At 37.7% G+C, this 25,839-nt stretch overlaps 1 long non-coding RNA gene across 1 annotated transcript in view; it reads left to right on the plus strand.

Annotated features, from left to right (window-relative positions):
- Window positions 1-855: 855 nt before the first annotated feature.
- Window positions 856-25,839, plus strand: part of LOC113744173 (uncharacterized) — a 56,526-nt gene continuing 31,542 nt past the window's right edge. Inside the window, exons 1-2 of the long non-coding RNA XR_003461320.1 lie at window positions 856-1,243; window positions 13,000-13,124. This is a non-coding gene — a long non-coding RNA (uncharacterized LOC113744173). The remainder of the gene's footprint in view (window positions 1,244-12,999; window positions 13,125-25,839) is intronic.

Raw genomic sequence — 25,839 nt, forward strand, 5'->3', positions numbered from 1 at the left:
AGAAATTATATTTTACACTGTTAATATGCAACAGAAAATTAATTTCACTAACATAATGAACATCATAAAATTCTCATTCTGAACACATACAGTACTGCTCTTGCAATACAATATCAGTTTGTAACATTTAAAGCATGATATATTTCTTACTGCTCTCTCAGTCACTGGTAAGATTGTGGATGTGGTTAAATATTGAAAAAAAAAGAAAAAAGAAAAATCCACAGTGTTAATAACCTATTGTGCCACCAAAACCACAATCTTTCTTAACCACAGCCAACATGTTTTTGTTGCCTAAACATGAAACACAGACGCTGACCACATCCTACTCCAAAGAAAGGTGAAAAGGTGAACAAATTATATGGTTAGTGGATTTCTGTGAGTTAATTAGAATGATAAAAACTTACACAGTAGCTTGAAAAATACTATTTTTGATTTTTGTTTTGCAAGATAATAACCTGCATTTTCTTTTGTTGCTAGTAATAATATGTACTTTTACTCGTGTAGAAATTTGAATCCAACAAATTCTGTTTAAATGGGTTAAAATTGTGGTTAGAATGAAATTGTGGCTTCAGTTAAACACCATCCACCAATTATCTATATCCACTTGTTTTGTGTAGGATCATCCTAAGAGGCAGCAGGACATCATTTGGGGAATGTGTCACAGTCTGTCTCACTGTCCCTCATTTCCAGCCACATGTCAGTTTCTCCAGGCCCCCTCATTGTCCATACCCATCATCTGCTCTGCTCTGCTCAATTATCCCCGCCCAGCTCCTCGCCTGCATCTCATTCCCTAATCAACCTCTCACTACATATACCAGCCTGTGTTGTCTTCTGCTGATGCTTCATTCATACCACCCTGTGACCAAATGGACTGATTGACCCTCTGTTTTTGGCTTTTGGCTCCATATTATTGCACAACAGTTTACACTTTAACTGACCCAGCAAACATGTCACAAGTTTGTCACCTTAACCGCTCTCAACATGTGACATCCTGGTGTGAACAACTTTACCAGAGGTTTAAAAGACTGCAAACCCACATTTTCTTGATCTCATGAGTAGTGGAGAAATGTCTTCAACTCTGACATCTGCTGTCAGTGGAGATGTTCATTTATACCTGCCATTGTTGGATGCATGAGAAACATTTTTTCCCAGAAAAGTGGAGCTTCAAATATTACAAGTGACCTTGGTGAGCAACTGTGAAAACAAGTAACAAATGAAGACAGGAAGACACCAGCAACAATCAGTAAGTCTTAACCCTCCTGCCAATACATACATCAACTTGTAAAATTCTATTTCTTAATATGTAATTATACCCTAAAGTGATTGAAGCCCTTTCCAAGCATTTTAATGACTTATCTGCTGCAGTGTGTGTATGGAATACAAATTCATTAGACCAATAGCACTGAAGTTGGTCTCCACCTTTTTTGTAAGGATACATTAAGCAAATGAGATATTTCAATCATTTATCCTCGTGTCGATGTGATGTTTCCTGTCTAATTATACAATAAGAATTTATGTGCATATACTGTAGTGAGTGTATATACGAACATATTCACACTGGCTTATCCAATTTTAAGTCGTCACATGTTCTTCTGCATGCATGGTGCTTCATTGACAGTCACCTGTATAACTAAAGCCTCACAGAAAGTTCCGATTAATGAATATGAATTTCACAGGAAGAGCCAGAAATAGAATTCACCACCTTGTTGTGCTCACATAATAAGTCTATTACAGCAGTGAATATAACTGAAGGGCTGGCTTTGATGAGACAAAATAACTAACTTGAAGATAAGAGGGGGAAAAGAACAACAAAATGCATTTCTTCACAGATGTCATGGGGTCTATGTAAAAGGGAGCAGGGAGAGAAGAGACATCAAAGTGGGAGTGAAACCCTTCCTCCTCCTGTTTTAATATCATTCATTGTGCCACACAAATAAACATGCACAACAAATTCAGGTACTCTAGAGATCTTTTGTGGCAAAGCAATTTTGGCAGGCTGTTACAGCTGTTGCTGTTGTGTACTGTGTGTTTGTGGCAGGACTTAATATTCTGTGGATTTTCTACATCATAGTAGAATGCAAAGAAATTCGAGTCAGTTTTATTCATATAGCTCAATATCACAATCTACCTCAGCTATACAATCTGTACTGCACACAGCACCCTCTGTCCTTAGAACTTTAATCTGGTGAGGGAAAACTCCCTCTAATTCATTTTACAGGAGAAAATAATAAAAAAAACCACAGTCACAGAGGAAGGATCCCATTCCTAGAATAGACGAGCACTCAGTGTCATTATTTCAGTATATATCAATAACAAAAACATAACAGGCCTATATACAAATTACAAATAAATATAGATGTATTATGTAAAAAAAAATATAAGCACAGATGGCGGAAGTTGAGCATTTTCAGGTGCCAAATGTAACAAAGACGTTATATTCAAAAAATAGTTTATCCTTTCAGTTAGTGTACCATAATTGTTGCCGACAATTTCAAAGTACCAACTCCACAGAGCTTATTCCCACCCAGAGAGATGGTTGCGTGATGGCAATTATGTTCTTTGATTGCACTGCTTTCATGGCCGTCCAGACCCTCAGGGTGAGGGTCCTCCTGGGTTATGAGCTATCTAACTGCAGTGCAGTTTGGCCTTCTCCAGAGCATTGTGTTGGAAATGCTGCAACCTGGTCAGGAACCACATTGTCATGTTTCATATTTGCTCTCTGCATATTCAGCTATAACTAGCAGCAGACTTGTATCAGCTCTTGTGCAAACGACAGAGAATAAACCACACTGTTGGTATTCCATATTAAATTTAGATGTCTGCCATGGCAAAAATGAAAAAAAAAAGTATAATATTATATATATAATATAATCAAAAACGGCATACAGAAAATAATAGAAACTATCTATGCTCATGCACCCCTTAGTTTCCCCTCCAGTCAGTCAGAACAGAAGACGTCTCTTGGATGAGAGTTAAAACGTCTTCACGGATCTGCATCCAAATCCAGTTGCCTCAGATTTAAACCTTTGCTAATGTGTTTCAGTTACTTCCTGCATTCATTTTCACTGTGAATTTGTAAGTTACATATTTTGTCTATGTTTACCTTGAAAATATCTGCACAATTAAACTGGCTACACTGGCCCTAAAGTGCTACATACTTGCAGTGTGAAAAAGAAAATTATACATGTTCATCTGTTTCCCAGTTTCTCTCACTAATGACTTGAAACATCTATTTCTGAGACTGTGTGTAGACAGGTAAGCTATTTAAATTTAATTAGATGATATGAGAATGGAAATGGCTGTTTCTTTTTAGACAGTAAAGCAATATGCAAATCAAAAAGAAAAAAGACATAAAACATTTTGATTGCTTAATTAAGTCCCACAGTTTTGATCTTTTGGCTCGAACTCTTCTAAGTGGATGCAGCAGTTTTTTGTGGGTTTGCTTAATTATGATGCTTAATCCATAGGCTCTCCTGAGGGTTAGACTACAGCACAGCTGTAATTAAATCAAAGTACTGAATGGAAATGAGAAAATGTTTTTCTTTTGCTCATAATCTTTTTTTTTTTCTGAAGCCGAACAATGTGGAAAAATCTTGGTATGTTAATGTTATGTCTGGAAGATATGATTCAGAGAATGGTAATTATTTGCAGATTTCAGATGGCAGCCAACTTGGGATGAGAAAACTGTAATGAGAAATACTACAATACAAGAAAATGAATATGAGATAGCAACTTATATATGAGTGACATTTTAACACAATATACCCTTTTTAATGAGCCCTGCAAAGAAGCTACTGTAAACAGCCATTTCAACCTGGGTCACCTTCCAATTTTTCATCATACTGATTGATTCTGACAAAATTCTCATCAATGCTTCATTATAAAGCTCCACTAATAACATGCTCCTGATATCTGATGGATTGACTTTGGCAGATAAAAAAAAAAAACACACTTGGGACAAACACACACATACAGTCCATCATCCTGGACAAAGTCTTGCTAGTTTGCCAACAGGACATCAGTGAAGAATTAGAGTTAGCTGCTATGCATGTAAAATCAGTTAGTGTGAATTTTCTGATGCGTTGACTCTGTTCGTTTGTTGAACAGTTACATTTCTGCTGGATTAAATTGTTAAACCCCATATTGAACCTATGGTTCTGTTTTCACTCATCTCAACTCATTAGGGTCTAAAATAATAGCTGGAAAAACAACTGACTTCATTTTTTTCATTTCTGACTTCATTTCTTGTGTCTATATATTTATAAAATACAACCCAATGTTAAAGATCTCAACTTTCCTTGAGACACCCCAATTCATATGACACTGAGTAAACTCCCAACCTCTGAATAAGTGACACATTTTGTGGACATTTCAATGCATAACAGTAATACAGAACAACTAATAATCCTTGTGAATACAGTAACTGCAGGACTTGTGTAAAATGAGTAGATTATTCCCTGTGAAATTTGCAGCTTCTTTTCCTGATTTTTTTTTCTTTTGATTTGTTGTATACCATCTGTACTAATAACCAACAACACAAACTTAGTTTGTTCTCTCTGTTTTTTAAAAACTCTTTATACTTCAATGCTTTTATTTAACAGGATGGTAAAATTATGTAAATTACACGTTTACTTCAGTAAAGGATCTGAATAATTCTTCCGCCATTGAACAGAACTGCATGTTGTTCATTGACCACTAAATGTCTAACCACCCACATCAACATATCTGAACAATGGGAGAGAGTGTGGCGGGGGTGGAGGTCAGAGACCGGATCGGGTTGAGGAAAAACTAACAGTGCCTTCCCCTGGTTGATGGCTTTTTGTCAAGGGCTCACACTGGGATACCCAGGGAGTACTAGTGGGCTAATTAGCATAGTGCCAAGCGCTTAATCCCCATCAAAGTCATTAGTTTGTGAAACAAACAGTGGTGTTCAGATTGAGGGTAATTAAGAGCAAACCCTGACACACAATGTTACTCTTCTAAGATCAGCTGCGCTGTCAAAACAACTCTTTAGCTAACCTTTAGCAGCTCAACAGCTCCCAAATATAGACACATGCATATCCACATGTTCACACAAACCATACTGTACCTCAACTGATCTACACTGCAGCAGGCAAAACTGACTTGAGTAGCGTAGGTCCTCAGTAGGACTGTAGTTAAATGATTCTTCACTCCTCTGCAATTATGATTTTTGTTTTTATTCCTGCCTTTATTTCCACTTTTGTCATCCCTGATTGATTGTATGCCTGACCATTAAATTTACCGCCTGGATATTACAGCCAATCATGAGCAGGTGTGTGTATGTTCTCTAGGAACACATGTCTTAAGGTGCCCACTGAAATTTATGATTCACAATTAAAGCCAGTGAGACACAGAAATTACACAGTAATGATAAGTATTAAATGGCGTAGGTCAACCGGAGTGGCGTCCTCTATCAGTCTCACCTCAGTACCTTGATTGCAGTGTCTTAACATCAACTCTGCACATACTTTGGTGGTATAGCAATCGCCAGTTTGGAAAATGAGTAATATGGCTAATAAATAAAAGCATTTATGTTAGCAAATACTCTAACATACATATGCGGTTTCATTCAGTCATTGATAGATATTTGTGTTTCATGGAGTAGTGTAGTTCATCGCTTCTGTGTGGGCATTTATTCATCTAAGTCAACTGTTAATGGTACGCCCACCAAGGACACAAGCATGCTAAATGAGGGGGAACAGAAAATCCATCACTACTAATCTCTGCAGTTGTTAGACTTTACATCAGAGCCACAAACACTCCTGTCTGTAATATCACATTCATCACATGAATGCATGCTAAGAATTTGCATGCTGAATCAATGCATGCTGAGATCTCAGTGCCTAAGTCAACTCACCTGTAGGCTACAGGCTGTAGAGTGATAATTTGTAGAAGAAGGATAGAAAGTGGAGGGGCTAGCCTGATTCTGTCCAAAGTTAAAAAAGAAATGCATGGCTACTTTTTTGCAATAAGACTGGAAGTTATTACCCACACATACAGCTTTAGTGTTGGTAGGCAGGTTTTTAGACCTTTCCACAACTGGGAAAGATATCTCCGTTCCTTTTTTTTTTTTTTTTTTTTTTTTTTTTTTTTTTGTGCTTAAGTCTGCTGCTGGCAATTTTCCTACCCTGTTTGAAATTCTCAATTACATCAGCTTACACAAGGATTTGAATTTGGCTTATATAATTAGAATGTTTTTTAACAGCTTAAAGTAAAAAAAAATATTTAAGGTTTCATTACTGGGCCTGATCATTTCTTTGTGGAGTTTGTTTGTGAATCCCCTTTGTGCATTTTTCTGTGAAAGCCACAAGACAAACAGGTTGGGTGCATCAGACTTTAAATTGCCTATAGTGTTGCCTGACTTCTGCATGAAACATGCTGGAAAAATAAGACTCAGTTGCTTATGATCCTTTTAAAAGGAATAACTTTAATAACTAAAGACAACAAATCAATGTGAGTGTATTACAATGACTATAAATGAAAATAAGTTTCATGCACAGGTATAACCCCCCAAAACACTTAGTAGCAGTATATGCTGGCAATTAAATGCTGGCAATTTTTTTTTTTTTTGTGTGTGTGTGGGGGGGGGGGGGGGGTTCTGAACAAAATACAGGCATTTTCCTTTGTATCACTGATTGGACAATTAAAACATTTCTGTTGAGTGTATTTTCAATCCTTTATCATACCCTGAAAGGCACGGCTCTTGAGAGAAATATTCATTCTCCAACATCACATGTGAGGCTGTTTTGTTTGTATTCACAAGGTGGAAGGTTGGCTGTAGCTCAGTGTTTTTTTTTTAAGCTGTGCCCTTTCCAGAGTGGTGCTACAGTAACAAATGGATACATTTATGATCTGTGAAGGACAAAACCAGTAGAGGCTTGCAGATGTGCAACATTGCCAGTAGGGGGAGGAAGAGCACAGAAAGTGAGGGGTAGAATAATTCAGTCACAGAAAGCAGATGAAGATGAAGCCATCTGTTTGCAAGATGCATACGGTAAATAGGAATCTTTCTTGTATTAAGCACCCTAATCATTGCAGCGTCAGAGGGTGGCTGCAAACATGTATGGATATATAACACTGTAGGTGTTAATGTACACATAAGATACACAGGAAAAGAAAGAGGACCTTGGACATGTTGCTACAAACACATGGATATCCGCATGTCGCAAGGGGCTTCACACACAACACATGCTTAGATGCCTCCCTGATGTAGGTCTGCTTTTACATGAGGCAGACATGTCAGTATCCTTTCAAAGGTCCATTTTCTTCAGCAAACATGTCCTTCATCTCTTCAGGGGCTGCAATAAGACAGGAAAGCTCAGGTGTATTCAGACCACCCACTGATGCTTCTGGGCTGCAAGGATTCATATGTTACATCCTTGACACTTCACCCACAGAGGGAGAAGGAGGGAGCACATTCAGGGAGATAAGATGAATTAAAAACTGATGGCACACATAAACAGCAGCTCCAATAGTGATGACTGTACACAGAGTAAATGCATGTAATCGTTGGAGGTCTAATGTGTGATCATCATTAGGTATCCTTTGTCTTCCAAGAAAACTCTAGAATGTGATTGTCTGCGTTTATAACGGTGGTTGTTTTAATGGACACCAACTGAAGGTCAAAGTTATATTTACCACTGCATTACTGGAGTTACAGATAAGTGAGGCAAGATGCTCTGAACAGAGTGATGTGAAACACTTGATTAAATAGAGCTCTGCACCTGTCAGGATCAGGTACACGACAAGGCAGCTAAGGTGGAATCTGGAATTTGACAGGAAATCACATTCTCCATCAGTGGAATCGCGGTCACTGGGCAAACTGCACTTTCATACTAGACATTAGCATGGTAAATGATGTCTGTTGGGGCTGCAGCCACCTCCAGTAGCAGTTGCAGTATGAGCTGCAGCAGTTTTTATGCATCCATTTTGCCTTTTTTTTTTTTAGTCTTCTTTATTTCAGATATGTGAAATGATTTGCCCATGGTGATCACTATTTAAACAATGGAATGCTGACCTCAGAGTTCTGAAGTATGGATGGGTTTATTTGAGAGACAGCGAGCTCAAAGAGACATATTTTTTGTCTGGACTTTTATTTAAACGACTGCAGGGATGTCTTCAGCACGAAGAACACTGCCAAAGGTGTGGTGTAAATATACACTGACCACAAAGGTATATTATATATTACTGAATCACTAACTTCACTCAGATATATTGCAGCACAGCTTACACTGGCTCCAGTTAACAGACTTGGCATCACTGAAGTTGCCTTCAAACTGAACGGTAACTCCACAAATGTTACACATCAAAGTCTGTCTACAGGTGTTCCAGACTTTTGTGGACAGACCCAGAGGGAGCTGCAGAAAATGTGATAAATTGCCTGGAGTGATGTCACTTGATGTTGTTTGGGGCTGAAGACTCAAAGAAATCTCTGACTGAACTGTTGGCTCTCTAGTTGAATTGTAGATAGTGTGTACTCAAGGTTTTGACAGGGAAGAAGAGTGTATTCTTTCATGAAGATTAGCCTTTTGTGATGGGTTAACTTTAGTGTTAGTCACAATGAATTAATAGATGGGATTTTCATGTTCCTATATTGTAACATACACCATTCAGTAAATGCTACTGCAAAAGATAATAAATATATATATATATATATAGATAGATAGTAAAGTGGTGGTAAGCGCTACTCTTTTCACAGTTGTCGAACTTACAGCCACTTTTACTCTCCTCCGTTTTAGAACACTGAAGAGCTTTTGATGACACTATTGTGTCTTTATTAATGCAAAAAGCCCACTTTAACATTCTGAAGAACATTCTCTCTGTGATTTTATTATTTATTTATTCTTTTACCATCCGTCCCACCCCTAACATAATATCTAACTACAGACATGTAATTGCCTAAATCACAAGGGGTGAATTGCCTACAGCAGAAAATGCATTGATTTTACAAGAATAAAATCTTTGTTCAGCAGCATTTAAAGTTCTTGAGATGTCAGTCTGTTTACAGAAAACCTCTAACCGCTTTAACCTTGAATTCTTTGTGAAAGCTCCCTCTTTGTAACTTCAACTCAACTATTGAAACTAGGTGAGTTTGAACCGTTCTAAATGCATCCAAACAACTATGAGCAGGTTTCATGGAAAACTGTTTTCTTAAAATGGAGAATATGCCCATGTGGAACCAAGTCTTTTCAAAAGTGCAATAATAATTTCAGGGAATAAAGCAAAATATAAAGTTGTTTGCCGGTCCATGTACAAAGGCTCAGTCCTCGCCGCCACGGCCCAGGGTTTAAATCCGACCTCTTTCCTGCATGTCATTCCCCATCTCTCTCTCTCTCCACATTCCTGTCATTCTTTAAGCTCTCTCTGTCAAATGAAGCTCAAAAAGGCCAAAAAAAACTACCCACAAGGGACTGACCTCACACCGTAGAACAAATTGGCCAGCTGAGTATTTAGCCTTCAAGAAGGTGGTTATAAATGTGAGGATACACGAATGCGCATTAAAAAGAATTGCTGAATTAATTAAGTTACACGCTTATATTTATAAGCTACAGCACCTTTTTCTGCTAGGTCTTGGATACTAAGCTCAATTATTTTTTCATTTTACCACAAGTTCAGTAGTAAGTAATGGTTGATTAAGTTTGCTTGAGAGAAATGATGAGGTCCCCATGGTATTTGTTCTTTTTCCACAAAGTATAAAAAGTAAATTGAAATGTGAATTAAAATGTTCAACTTAGGTTGCGAAAGGTGAAGACATTTCTTCTTCTCTGGAAATGCAACACACCCCTGGTGAATGAGGCAACATGATCAGGGCTCATCAAAAGTCTGCTGCCTTCTGAATGTGTTCATCTCCTCAGGCGACAAAAACAGTCAAGCTTAATATCTGTCCAGCTTGGGACCCACAAACTGCTTACTTCAGTAATGCACAGAACTGTCAGTTTCACCCTCTCTGCAACCATCACTTGATCCACACTGAGCACTATGTGACTGATTGCACTTCTTGTCCTATTTACCTGGATTGTATCAGTCTCTCAGCGGGGTACCTTGTTAGCACTGTTCTTGTGGCTGCAGGGTCCAATCGCCGGTTCTGATTACTTCATGCTTTGTTAGTCATCATGATTGTCACCATTATCACCCTCCTCATCAGTGAAACTGTGGAACAGATAGTAATTGTAATTGCCTGCTTAGTGGTTGAGTGTGTGCCTTTTTTCTGGTCCTCCCATGGCTTTCTGTCTCAGATAATATGTAATTAGCTGGATAATCTTTGGTCTTTAGAGCTTGTTTTGGAAATTTTAAGTTTTTTTTTTTTTTTTTTTTTTCCTTGCAGTGATTGTAAAAAAAAAGTGCTGACACATAAGGCTTATGTTGAAAGCCAGAGCATTTGCCGTTCTTACTAGTAATGGTGCTTTGGAGAACACGGTAATGAGGAATCTCAGACCGCCGTGTTGTTTTGAGCAAAAGAGTTGTTCGTTAATCTTTCACTCACTAGATGCACTTTCTCCAAAAAATTAACTTCTTTTGGGGAATTGATTGAATAGTCTGTTATTGTTTCTTAAGCTTAAAAAACTTCCAAGGGCTTGAGTACAGATGGAAAGACAGATAAAGGATTTCACATTTCATTACTAACACACATTTTATTAAAAGAAGATCTCAAAGGGCAACAAGGAATAGATAAAATGTGAAATGTTCTAATGTCGAAATGGAAAACAAGTATTAAACACTGATAACTACACGGGAGGATCAGCTGTTCTCTGTAGCGTACAATCCTATACAATATTAAACTAGCACAGAGACTTTCTATTTCATTTTTTCTGTTAATAACTAACTTCATTCCAATCTGATTTACACCCAACACAAAATGAGAGGGATTTATAAGAAATAAAGATCTGATGGATGTTACTCAAGGGCAAGCCCACTTATGCAAATTAGCAGATCCATGAAATCTGATTCTGTTGACTTCTACCTCTCTCTCTTTCTTTTCTTTTCTTTTTTTTTTACGGCTGTGCTGTTTGTGTATTTATACACAGCTTTTGTCACACTTAAGAAAAAAAAAGCGTCTTCAAACAGAATTACATTCATAAATAATGTCAGTTAAAAACACATCATTCTGACAGGGTCAGAATTTGTATAAAGGCATTGTAACATTGTAAATGGAAAAACTTCTAACTTTGCCCTAGTGAAAGGATGAACAGCTGCTATGAAAAGCTTTTTCATTTTTTCATTCAAATTTTTTTGCAAAAAAAGAAAAAGCCTCTATCCATTTTGTGAACCATAAGTAAATGATTGGCTTTATCCTGGATTGTTGGACTTTTGCTTTTGCTTGGACTCTTTCAGTCGCCTTTTGTTATATTATAACACCGCTGTATTCATTAAAGATCCATGCTTGCGATTTCCTGCTCTTTCCAGTCTTCATGCTAAGCTGAGCTAATGGTCAACTGCCTGCATGTTTCTTTGTCAGATATGAGCTGTATTGGTCTTAACAATCAAAAACCATAATATGGTAAAAAGAAATAAGCCAACAATGAACAGTATGTCTCCCCATCAATCCAAATAGTGTACAGTTCCAATGTCAAGCAGCGATTCAGCCTTGCAATTGATTCACACCATGCAGGAAAACATTAAACACAGAGGCCAAACTCAAAGAACAGAAGCACAGCAAACAGGCTTTCAAATCGTGTGGTTAACCTGATTAGGTCTCTACAAAGGCAGACAAAAAAACATCAAAAACATCAATAAAATTCAGACTAAAAGCAAAACAAAGCCCCATTGTCAGCACGTGGCCAGAGTTTCTGATAAATACCAAAATATTTGTGCAGACCAGTGTAGCAGACTTAAAATCTAGGAATATGATGATAGTTCATCCACAGGATAACGTACCAACAAATCTGTTAAAGTTTGTTGGACCCAAAAGCAGAATTCAAATCTATAAATGTTAGAATAGTATACACAAGTTTATTCTGGGACCGAACAGAGGAAGAGTGAGCAAAAAACACAACACTAGGGGGATCAGACAAGAATTACTGTCTTGGCCGTAGAGTGTGTACCACAGAGGTGATGGAATGATCGGGCAAAGAGTGGAGTGATGAGCTGGGGTAGATATACTGCAGAGTCTTGATTAGTGGGTGAGATACAGGTGTGAAAGTTGCAGCAGGAGGAGGTGGATGATTGGATACACACACAACCACTGAGAGACGGAGGACTGACAAGAAACACTAGGGAAGGGTAAAGATGCAGCCATGCCATAACAAAATCACACCCAAGTAACTCTGTCTACTCAGTGATGTTTGCACATGATTAATAGTCATTTACAGAGGACAATACAAGACACGACTGGGCCAGAATACACATTTTTAGACAGAGAAAATAGAGGTTTGAGGCATTAAAAAATACATGAAGTTATAGAACCACAGCAGCAACTGTGAGGGACTGACCCCTGCTTGACCATTGCTACCTGTTTGTTTATCCAACACGTTGAGACTGAGGCCAAGTGCAGAGAAGCAGCATCAAAAAATAAAAGTGCCCTCTGAGTAGGTGTCCTCCACACCACCACAGATAAACAAAGATGTCAGAAGTGAAGAAGAGAATAGAAATAAACTGTAAATATCTTTGACTTCAAAATAACGATGATAGTACAGCAAAAACTGGAGAGTTGAAATGTCAGAGTTTCAGAGTTGATTTCAACTCCCTAAGTCTAATTTTAACACTTTCTGATTCAGATGGTATCCGGTGGTGATTATTTGACAGTTGATCAGGTGCACCTGGTGTTAATATCAACTCTGCAGAGATGTATTTAAGCTCCGCCTCTGCCCATGCACTTCATTTCTCTTCTCCTTTGTTTTTGTTGTTCTTGTTGTTTTTTTGTTGCTATATTTAATTTGTTTATTCTGTGTATCTCTAAAAGTTGAACTGATTTTTTTTTTTACATGAACAATAGATTAGTTGAAGAGTTTCTAGTTAATTCTTGTGACTTTTTGTCTTCAGCCCACGATCAAGAAATGGCTTCCCTGTTGTTGCTGCTACACCTCCTTCCACCATCACCAGGAGGACCGAAGTCTCCAAAGATCAGTGTGTGTGATGCAGCTACGAGACTTGTAGTCTTTCATAAGGTAATTATATTTAAGGTGATCATAATAATTTGTCATCACTTTTTGACTTTCTGTTTACATAATTTCTTCTATGGTGTAATGTGTCTCCACGACCACCAGGGTCACCAACTGTACCTTCGCGGTGTTGGGAGCAAGATTGACAAATTCTACATCACAATGGATAAGGATCTCATCCCGTGCTGGCAAACAGCTTATTGAAATTATTATATTTAATATGAATATATAAAATGTAAAAAAAAAAAAAAAAATCAGTGTTGAACACTATAGTGAGTAAAATGAACACTACCCAAATAGTAAAAATGTAACTAAGAGCAGTGTTGTTTGTCTAATCCCTTAGTGTTACTTAACTCTGTTTTTTTTTAAATAAGTAACTCTAGCAGAGTGTTAAAAATGTAACTATAAAGTGTTTATTTGACTCTGAAAACCATCTACAAAACCCTTAAAAGGGTTGAAATCAACTCTGTGGGAGTAAATTCAACACTTCTTGCTGTGTAATTTTGTTTTGACAGTTCACTGAAAAAATACGATGGATTGACAGCCTAATTGAATTAAAATAATATTTACCAGTGACTGTGAGTAATTACAGGTATCACAAATGATTGAATGAATGTATAAATAGATTATATGTCACATATTAAATGACAGATGCTATGATGGAAAATCCATTAAGCAGGTCAATAGCAATGGAGTCTGGTGGCTGAAAAAGGACCTAAATGTAGTCTGAATTTCAGCAGCTAAACCTTTTTAAGCTGTTACAAGTGACCCTCGTGCCAAGAGGAGCAGGTACTCAAAGACTGTGAATGTTTGGTGACAAATAACAGTTTTTGTTGTATTTGATAGTCCAGGACAGGGCCAGATTGGAATTTATTTTTGGAGTGGTACCCTAAAGACCAGGTTGAGACAAGTTGTTTTGATGCTCTAATTATGAAGATCAGGGAGAAACATGCGAAAATCCACAAGTAAGATGTCCTGTTTAATTAAATAAACTAAAATTAATACTTCTAAAATGATAAAGGAGTATGTGAATGAATTTTGTGATTTTCTGCATTTACCACCAACATGGCATGTTTTCTTCTTTAGCCATCATCAGATGGTTTAAAGCAGCACAAATAAAATGAAACTTAAGCTATGGAGGACACTTCAATAATAATCATTCTATACCTTGAAAAAAAAAATGTTCCAAATTTATATTCTTCAGTTTTATGTCAACAAACTCTGTATTATCATCCTCACCAATATCACAGTCATTAATATCCGTCCATCCATTCTTTATGCTGTAGAGCTTTGTGGGAGGCTGCAGTATACCTCTGCATACAGGATGAGGGACAAGATATAACCTCATCAGGTCACCTGTCTATCACATATATGCAGATAATCAGACATTCATATATTTTATAGTTTGCAACTAACCTCCCCTGCATATATTTGGAGTGTGGGATTAAACCCATATAGAGACATCCTGTACACTATAGACTGAAATGACTGGCAGATTCAAACTCTGTTCCTTCCATCAATCACTGGGAGGAAGTGGAAGAGTATATGTTTTTATCATTTAGATGACTGACCCTTCCGCATTGTGAGGTGAAGATCATTAAAACAGCAGTAGATTGTCCAGGCAACACCAAGATAATTGGGCTTTATAACTCAGATTTGAAAACATATGTCATTCAATTTGTTGGAGTCTGACACCGAATCACTAAAGCGACCTGCTACCATTCCCACACACAGACTGCAATCAGTGGTCAAATGGAGCTGCTGCTGTGTATCTGTGCATGCATGCATTTGTGTGGGAGACATACACAGAGAAAGACAAGCTACATTAATAAATAAGATGCTGATAATGTGCTGAGCCTGCAGGCTGTTTTTTTTAAGTGCAGTATTGTGCTCATATCGTTGTATTGATATGTGTAACGCGTCACAATGTTTTCTCTTTGTCCTCTTTGTCAATCTGACTTCCTCATCAGCCGCTTAAATTACTAGCTCAGGACTTTAGCTCTTACCCTCAAATGTTGCATGCATTTCGTTGTCTAAGTACCAGATACTTTGTTCATTGACATTAAAGTTGAATCTAATCTAATTTTTCCTTTTTACTAACATAAAAAGATGCAAAACTTCCAGTTCTTCTAACTGATGTTTTTTGCTTGGTAATGTTTGTTCTTGAAGTCAAAAACAACAAGCAGTAGGATTAAAAATGTCTTTCTAATTCCCCATTATCCAGAGTTCAAACCATATAAAAACAAAGATTGGAAGAAAGGAGTTGGTTTGTTGAAATATAAGTCATGTACATAGACGGGGCTCATCTCTGTTCTCCTGTGCCACTCGACATCAGTCCTAAGTCTGTCCGACCATATAGCAGAATTAATGTGATGAGGGAACAGGACTGAGAGAACATAATGAGGTTTATAATTAGCCTGTAGGTTAAAGGGCTGGCCGCTAGCGGTCAGGCCTGAAAGCTTATCTGCTGTCAGGTTAATGCGTGTGTGTGGGAGGGGGTTCATTCATACCTGACCACCAATTAGTTCCCCCACCCCACCTTCATCATAATTAAAATTTCAGCAAATAATGAACTTTCATAATTTACAAGTAAGTATATAATTAACTGTGTATTTTTTACATTTGTAAACAGAAGCAGGGTTATTGTTACACTCACAGTTCAGCAATCCTCACACCCTCTGAATGTCTTCGCAGTATGCAAAGAGATGAATTTAATCTATATTGGAACAACGCACTACATGGCCAGGAAATGGTCTCTGAGCGGGTCTTTAGAGGACTGCTGTCATCCATTGACTACATTTGGCAAGATGCAACAGTGCGAGGGAACCAATTTGGCAATGCTGCTGTATCACTCTTATAGTAGAGATCAAAAACCACAGCTTCCACTCGCTGCTGTCAAATCGTGGCACAAGTTCCAACAGATTGCTCACAAAACAGAGTCCTGGTCCAAGACAGACTTCTCATCAATTTTATTTAAAAATATGTCCCCCCCCCCTTTTTCCTGTGCAGTGTTTTCTTTAAACATGACCTGAATTCTGGGGATTGTAAACCTTTATGGCAGAGGGGTTACGATATCACAAGGGATGACATTTTTTATGTGAAGTTGCAGCTGTTAATTGGGGGGTCTAACATGGAATGATGGGTGTGTGGAGTAAGGGTTACCAGAGCTATAAAAATAATAGACTGCAAAGCTAGGGTTTTGTTAGTGAGTCACTTCTTCTGCTATCCTCCTGGTGAAATACCCTCACCGTGTTTGTGTATGTGTGTGGGGAAGTAAGGATAGAGAGATCATTCCGGGACACTGGTTTTGCAAGCTGGACTTATTGACTTTTGTCTGAAATGGATTTTAAACAATTACTCGGCAGCATGGTAACAAGCAACATAACATGCTGGGCAGTAACTTCTGAACTGTACTGCTGAAAGTTGTTCTGCTGATACCTTTTAATTAAATCAATATGTGCACTACTCCCTCCATAATTTTCTGCTGTTTGGCAACATGCAACATCCCGGCTGATTTTTAATAGCCATTGAATTATGAGAAACCTGGACTTTTCTTTGAAATTCTAGCACAATTATTTATGACTGTGTATTCCTTGTTTGACTGTGATGCACAAATTTAATACTGAAGAAGATTAACTGAACCAATTGAATCATTGTTTGGAAATATTTGAAGCAATCGATCTTCACAGAAATATTTGGAAATAAATATAGTGTACCACCATGTACTTTATTGACTAACAAACTAATAAAGCTGGCAGTGAAAATGCCAACGCTTAAAATTTAATTGTGGATCAATAACAAAATAATGACAAATATTATGTTGCCAATATCTCAATTACTTTTTGTTTGATTCTTCAGTCTTAAGGTTTAAAAATACAAAATTTTTGTTTAGTTTAGTTTCTTTAGTTATATTATTATTTCTATATTGTATATTTTTACATTGACAGGGCAATACCATTATCAAATCATGTCTAAGATCCTGATGTGTTCATCATCCATTAATGAGTCTTACAGGACTTGGATACATGCATCTGAGAACAATGAAAGGAAGGTCAAGAAAATGCACAACAACAAAATTAAACTTCTTATGAGCACATCATATCCATATAAGGCAAATGTGAGAATCAGTCAATCTCTGTGAAAAGAGCAGGTCAGACCAGCTTCAGTCACATGGTTAAACCATGATTGACTGCACCCATCTCTGTAAGAGGTTTTGTGGTATTAAAACTATGTCACGCTCCTTCCACAGAGACAAGTTATTATTCGCATAGCCTCAAGCATTCCTTGTCAGATAGATGTAAGAGATGTTGTATTTTTATGTTGAATCTCCATTTTTTTCCAGTTGCATTAAAAAAAAAAAAGTACATTTTAAATCATTTAAACCGTTCCCTTCAGTGGGGTGAGGGATGTTGGCAGGTGAAACAATAACCTGTAAATCTGTAATCTGTAAACACGGAAAGACATATCTCACACTGTAATGGTGATCATTTCAAGCCTAGTTAAACAAGTTGTAACATAACCCAATGTGGTGCAATGTTTTGCCAAGCAAGATGCACTGCTGCCAGCGGCTATTCTAGAAAAGCAGGTGATTTTCCATCTGGAGGAAGAAAAACAATTTGAAAAGGGCGTGAATGAGAGATCCTTCAGTTGAGAAGGGGAAGGGAGAAGATTATAGCTGGTGTGCAGATCAGTCATATGGTAGCATTTCAGTGGTATGTCTTGGTGTTTGAAGAGCTTGCGTGTCTGTGTTTGGGAGGCATCAAACTAGACAATAAAAATGAAGTGGCAAATAGTGGAACAACAAAATAACAATTAGTATAATAAAGAGGCTCACTGAGTCCTGCTGGGTGGGGTGAGCGATGATTTTTCAAGTGTCGAGGTCAAATTTAATTAGAATCACACAGCGAGCACCAACCAGCTGAAACTGATGAAATGACAGTGTCAAAAAATGTGAAAATGTGTGGATGATCACATGATCTTCACCTGCTTCCCAGTTTCCATCATGCTATCACAGCCACCTGGCTCCAGCAAAGCTATCACTATGGGGTTTCATTGAATGGAAGTGAGAGACGAGCCAGAATGCTCTCCATGGCAGGTATTGTACTGTCAGATTGGAGTGACAGCATTATCGCACACTGGAAGATGGATTGAAGTGGTCAGGTTATCACACTTTCTCTATCCCATTTCAGGTGGGGTTTGCCCCCCTTTCAAGATGGTTAAGGATACCTCCCAGCATGCAATTCACTGTTGCCTGGTCTATCTTTGAAAAAACTATTGATGTGATTGAGATGTGATGGCTAAACATGTTATAGGCTATGTTTTACTATATTGTGGAGTAAAGTATATTTTCAGGTGTGCCTGCATGCATGTGTCATACATTTTTGACACGTAAAGCAGTCTCGAAGTAATTTTTGACCACTGGGGGGCAGAAAGACTCCAGGGCATCGGCTTATAAACGGCAAACGCGTTGTCTGTTGTATGAGTGTGATCTAGGGGGTTACAGAGTTGGCATAATGACGGAGTTATTAAGCAACACGCAATTCACTTTTTCCAATCTCCCCCTCTGTGACTGCATGTCTGAACAATATAACTGAACTACAGCATCACACGGTTAATGCCAGTCAGCCAGAAATCTATTTTAGAGCTCATTCTTTTTGCCAGTGGTGGTGAAAATTGACAGCTCAACAGTTAATGCCATTCCACGACAATACAATTTTCCAAAACAGCTCCAGGCTCACTGTTTCTGCTGCACTCTATGATTTAACAGCTTCTGGTGGAGGCGGAAACAATGATGACTTTTAATTTACAGTAATAACAAAGTTAAAGGAAAGTAAAAGAGTAATTCAGCACTTCGCCTTTTACAGTTACAACACTGTGTAGACTCGCATAGCCAGACCTCCACACTTATGAAACTCATTATTATTCTGGTGAAGGTTTGAAAGAACACTAGTTTGTATGTATTTCTTTAAACCAACCACAATTGCCTTGGGCGCCGCTAACCCCATGAAGCAATGGGCATTGGTTCCCTTGCAAATTAGTGTTGGGAAAACAATAGCAGGCATATACTATATACAGCCTTCTTTTTGTGGGCCTTGGGTCTTGTAATTTCTGTGACACTTATCACTACATTAGTGATAAATAAAATAAAAAAACTACAATAAATAAATACATAAATACTACAATATTAATGATTGATTCTAAAACCTTGATTTTAGTGCATTATGAACTCACATACATTTCTGTCATTGTCAGTCTACCAGCTGTGCTCCAGGCATATTTTTAAGGATGGATACAAGTTACCATGGTCATGTTCTAAATTTTCCTCTAGTGCTGTGATGATTGATGATGGTCTCATGAAATATCCCACAGGACGTATGTTACAGACTTTATCCACTGAAATATCTCAACATCTACTAGATAAACTGGCGCAGACTTTCAAGAATTTCAGGTGATGAATCCTTGTCATTTTTGGTGATCTCGTTTCGACCGTCAGCTTAACATTTTTGTTTCCTTGTGTAATGCATGTTGAAAAATCAACTGCAATACAAGTGATTAACTTCCTATTGAGTGCCATCGTCAAAAAAATCCTCTAATTGCAGTTTTGGTCGAACACCAAATACGTTCTGTAGGAACTGAAATTCCCATCTGCCTTAATTATATGATGATCATCAAATTTTAGTATGATAACATGCTAATCTAAGATGGTGAAAATTATAAACCTTAGACCTTCTTAACATCAGCATTTTAGCACTGGCATAGTTAGGAACATAGTATAGAACTTGCTATAATGACTTTAGGCCACTAGTATTATATTTTATATGCTTATTCACAACATATAGAATGAAATAGACTTGGTTTGATTACTGCCTCTGAAATCTGTGCAAAGGCAATTAAGGTTTATCTAATAAATTCTATAACATACCAGAATACGGTAGAGCTCTTAAAATGTGTTACTTTGACATCTGTAGCAGCTCTCAAATTCAGTACAGGATAAGTGTGAACATTTAAGCTCTCACTCTCAGGTGATTGCTGTTCAACCCTTGTGATCAGAAGCAGCAGGGATGAATCAGGAGTCTGCAGAAGGCCATTGGGCTTCTGTGATTCTCTGCTGTTGTCATTCTTACCCATCGAGAAGGAGCAGAACAAAGGTTATTAATAAGGAAGAATTGAAAAGACGGAAACTTAATCTTAATTTTTTTTAAAGATTAAAATTTCTTAATCTTAAACTTAAATCATACGCATTGTTGATAAAAAGCACAACTGTAATGAGTGTGAGGTAAACAGAATGCTAGAGAGGGGTGCAAATGAAGGACACAAAGAGTGTAAAATGTACAATTTTCATGTTGTGAGGTCTGCTCTCCTAGTAACACACAAAAAAGGTTGTTATAACAAGCATGGTCTTCCCAGCAGCCTCCTACCTCTCTCTCTGTCTCTTCTTTGCCTTCTCTCTGTGTCTCTCTCACTGCCTTTTTCTTGCACTTCTCAGCAAGGAGATCAGAAAGCATCAGGACAGGAACAGGTTGGAGCAGAAGGAAAGAAGAGGATAAAGATTATCAAACACTGAGATGGAAGTGATTTGCTGGCTTGTGTGTCTCCTGAGACCGAGTTAAGGCCTCTGTGTGTCTCCAGTACTGTGGGATAATGAAGTCGGATTGGTCTGGAAGAGAGAGGACTATGAACCTTGGTCAGCAAGGCCACAGAGTGACCGTGCAGATGTCTCACTTATTCAAGCAATCAATGTCGTCAAGGGTCGGCCTGCGCCAGGTTGGCTCGCCAAGCCTGACTCTGGAGAGGAAGTTTGGGATAGTAATTCTAAAAGAAGGAATAGAGAAGTTGCTCAGTGGCAGAGGCTGGAGTGGTGCTGCAGTTTTACTGAGAACATTAGTATTGGAGATACTTTTGAACCTGCATAAGGCAGAAACATTGGGTGAAAATACACTTACCTTATCGGTCTAAATCACTACAGCAGAGATCTTTCAGTCGCACAATGACCCCATAGAATTGTTTGACATTCATATTATAAAAACCGTGAAAAGAGGAATGTTTAGTATTAACAAAGATATCCGTAAGGACATATCAAAATAATAGTATTTTAAACATTTAACATGCTTGCTTACAGTACACTTTCACTGTACTGCTGTAGGTTTCCCCTACATATTTCAGCAACCACTATAAACAGTATTTGACAATACATCAATACTGAAAAACAAACAAAAAAACCCTCTTATTTACGTCATAAACCCTTATTAAGTAGTGCTCTGTTCTGAAGGGGAGAATAAAAGCAGATATTATAAAAAGGCAGGTCGTTTTTCCCCTGCTTGAGCCCTCTAATGTTACTTTGTGTTCAGAAAGAACTTTAGAGGTAAAAGATGTGAGTTACTTTGTGTTCAGAAAGAACTTTAGAGGTAAAAGATGTGATTAGAAGTAAATTCTGCCGGGATTACACAATTAGACAAATCTCTCAGTTTTATGAATCTGCCACCATAAAAGTATGGAGATGAGAGGAAAAAGAAGGGTTTTCTGTGAACACACAAATACACTCCCACGCACATTTGTTTTTTGGATTTGGACATTTGGATTTGTTTGAATGTTTAATCAGTCAAGCAGTCAAATTTGTACAACTGATACAAAGCAAAAATCCACTTTGCTTTGTCTCTGCACACACCCCTTAAAGGGACACCATGAACATAAAACCTACTAAAACGCAAGGGCACATTTTTATTGCTGCTGCTGACAGTGAGACACTATGTCTAATAGAAAAAAATATATATCAAGTACTGTCTATACCATGTTATTTGGTTGATTTGAGCACTTGATTTCAACTGTCACAAGAAGACAAATTCTTACACGCATGCTAAATATCAAATCCTTATGGCTGTTCCAGATTCAACAGTTTGACTTGTTTTTTTTAGATGGCAATGGATGTGTGTGCAGTCCTATGCATATACTTGTGTGTTTATATGATTGTACAAATTAAGCGGCCAGCAGGACCATCTCTTCTGCCAGCACTAAATAGCTCATTAGCTATTGGCCATAATCCTGTTGTACACTCTCTGCTTTGCCAGATAACCAGAATGGCATCTCTGCATAAAAGGAAAAAAAAAGACGCTCTTTGAAACTGCAGCCGTTTAATCACCTTCTCTTTTCCCCCTCTGGTCTCAGCTCATCTCTTTGGCCTGCCACATTGCTGACTGAGTTCCTAGTCGAACATAATGCAAACTTTATTCACAAAGGGATAGATCAAGAGTTTGACATCATTAGACTTAAGACATTGCTACCACAAATTCAATTTAACTCTGACTCTGTTAAAGTGATAAATCATGGCTGCAGTCATCAGTAGTCCTGAGAAAGATGACAAATGAGCCTTAGAAAATTCTCCCTTTTTTCTTGCTCCATCTGATTTTGTTCACTTGAATAGAGCTGCAACTATCAGAACCCACTGAGCATTTTTTAAAGGTTTTTCCCCCTCTCTGCTCTTTGTTAATATTGCATGATTTACTTTATATCTTCAGCTGGACGACGAGACGCTGGGCTCTGTTTTGTTGTTTGAATTTAGAATAGTTAAAATGGGCATATAAGGAGATTCTGCCCCAACTTTCCAACATCACTAAGTGAAAGTTGAACAAGAACTAAGCTAAGAGAGGCAAAGGCAAGTGTGTATTGGTCCCTAAGTATTTGATGTCTTGCTGGAATGGTTCAACATTTTAGGAAAAGAACTTATGCTTTTATGTCGCAAGTTATGCGTCTCAGTGGCTGGTTAGCTTATCACAAAGACTGGAAAAAAAGGTGAAACAGCGAGCCTGATAGTCTAACCCAAATTGGTGGAAAGTAGATTCAACTCTCTGTATCACTCCAGACAGTGTTAACAAAACAACTGGTGTGCTTCTAAACTAAGACCTTCACCCCTGACACATCGGTCTTGCACCAGTAGGTGCAGTGTGTAATAAAACAGACACGATATGACAGTGGGGTGGATCAGAAGATGAAACTGAACAAGACAGAACAAACAGGTTACAAAGAATATGTCAAAGCTTGACAGTGTCCTGAACAGCAACAGCAGCAGCATAAATGAGTCTAATGTGGAGATTAGGCAGGACTCTGGATAGCATCAGTAAAGCCATCTGTTTCTCTTCTTATCCCTGATTTGTGTTGTTGTATGTATGAATAATATTTTCTTCTAGTTTTATGCACTGAATTTGTAGGTTTCACTGACAAAACCCTATTTTTCAACATCTGTAATTATGTCCCAGAAGCCCATACAATACCTTTCACAGTAAAAAATAAATCCAACTAAAATACTACATTATTAATGTACCAGCAGGTGCCATTTTACCAGTAATATTTCTTGGGCCTCTGAATGAAAAGAAGCAATATGATTAATGACAAAACACTGAGTCATTCAAGTGTCAGGCCTGGACTCAAAGGAGGACTCAGATGCAGAGAGTTCACCAACTGGGTGGAACTTTATTTGGAATACTCAACAACACTGAGTGACTCAAAGAACAGACTATGAAAATTACACTAGAGTCGAAAATAAAGATACTATTCAAGAATATATTCTACAAAACAAAACCACTCCGAAGAGGGAAAAAACAAAAGCAAAGAGGAAAAAGTTAACAGAAAATCACCCCACAAAAGTGGGGAAGACCGGCTGGGGTGAACGAAATGAACGAAACACTCTGGCACAAGACAAATGGAGACGCAGACAAGAGATACTAAGGCCCACTCACACCGGAGGCGTTACGGCCGCGGTTTAAATGGGCCTGGGAACAGGTGGAAACAATCAGGGCGGGGAAGACAATCTGACCGGTGACACATGAGGAAGGGCAAGTGACCTGAAACGAGAGGAAAGTTATCTTTTAAAATAAAACATGACAAGACAAGACAAAAACCCAGCTTGACCTCACCACGTGACATCCAGCATGTTGCGTGAGAGCACTTTGCTCACCTACATATCAAAATTGAATGATTTGTTTACTTTGAATAAATAGCTGTGTTAAATGCAGCAGGAACCGAATTAACCACATATTAATTTAAGATGAATCATTGTATAAACTCGTCATAGTTGTGATTGCCTTGGCTTAATCCAGAATTGGGCCAGCTGACAACTAGTAAAATCACAATGTCCAAGGGAGAGCATTCAAGAAACAGCTATGACATTCATGAAATCATTTTAAAACTGTTTACCTGAGATAAACGATGTTTTCTATTTCACTAAAATAATGGAAATGTTTATGTTAGATTTGTTTTTGTTTTCTCTGACTCTGAAAGGGAAAACAAAGTGCACAACACATCTATACTCATCTGTAAAACTGTGTTTTGAGAAAATTGATTTGATAAGATGTTCACATCATGCTGTTCAGATCTCATAGTCAGATTGTAGCTGCAGGTGTGGGAATGGAAATAATTTTGCCTTTTTAGATCGACAGATTTCAAAAGAGGGTATGGCTTTAGAGCTATGAATATACAATGTTGACCATGAAGCTGGAAAAAAATATTTTTACCTCTTCTCATGAAATGATTGTGACAATGTGTTTTATTCTTGGTAGATAAAGTGTATCTTCTCAACTTTTTTGATCAGTCTCTTCCAAACATATCAAAATTAAACCGGAAGTAACCTGATGTGTATAAAGAGGAATATGTCAAAACAAAATTATTACAGCTTTATGGGCAACAGTGTATGCGGCTCACTGGGATGCATATATTCAGTGTGAACAGTTAGTGGTTAATTGTATATCTTATGTGCCGTTATTCTCCACAAAATGTTGATGTCGGTTATGTGTTTTTTTTCCATGCAGGCTTGTGAGATTGACAAAAAAGATGTTAAGATTTAAGGAAAGGACAAGCTATCAAGCACACCAAACCTACAGGTGACAATAGAGATCCATAGTCTCCATAATAAATCATCAGAGATGAGAAAGTGGCTTATGCTTACCATCTCAGTTGTTTTTTCCCCCTTTGCAGGTCTACTTTTGTCTTGAAGAATTCAGCTGTAACCAATTTTTCTGAATATATATTTCAAACTGGTTGTAACAAATTCATAGATTGATAAAACTGTTTGTCTGGTATATGTATGAGTGATCATATAATTATTAAAGATATGGACCCAATCACATTCTAGAGGGAAGAGTTGGTGTTATTGCCGGGTCAAGAACACTGTGATGACAAACAAAATTTCACAACAGACTTTAATATTTTCTGTCATAGCCAAGGTTTGTGTACATTAATTCTTTTTAAATGCAATGTATTTCCACTTTATCACAAATTTGGTATTTTCATAGTGTTAAACAGTTCAAATCAGTAAAAAAAATAAAAATAAAAATAACAAGGACTTAATTGCCAGAAACTAAATTTGAATCATTTATATTTGAATTCGAATTGCTTAACTTAAATAACATTACAACATTACAAAACTGAATTTGAATCACATAATTTGAATTTGTATATATCGTTGCATTGAAAAACCCAATCTGAATTGTAATTTGAAATTGAATTTATTAGTTTGGAACTGAACATTCAGTTCTCAAATTCAAATTTCTGTGACAAACATCCAGGCAGTCGAGCAATCGAGCACAGATACACAAGAATTTGTGAGGTTTTCTTAATTAATCTCTCAACCGCTGCCGCTGTGTGGTGCAGCTGCCACTGACATGCCATGGCAACTGCCACACACGTAGGTGCTGATTGGCCAAAGAGGTGTCCTATGTATCTGCGCTCGATT

Source organism: Larimichthys crocea, chromosome XXI (genome assembly GCF_000972845.2).
Source record: "Larimichthys crocea isolate SSNF chromosome XXI, L_crocea_2.0, whole genome shotgun sequence".
NCBI classification, from domain to species: Eukaryota; Metazoa; Chordata; class Actinopteri; family Sciaenidae; genus Larimichthys; species Larimichthys crocea.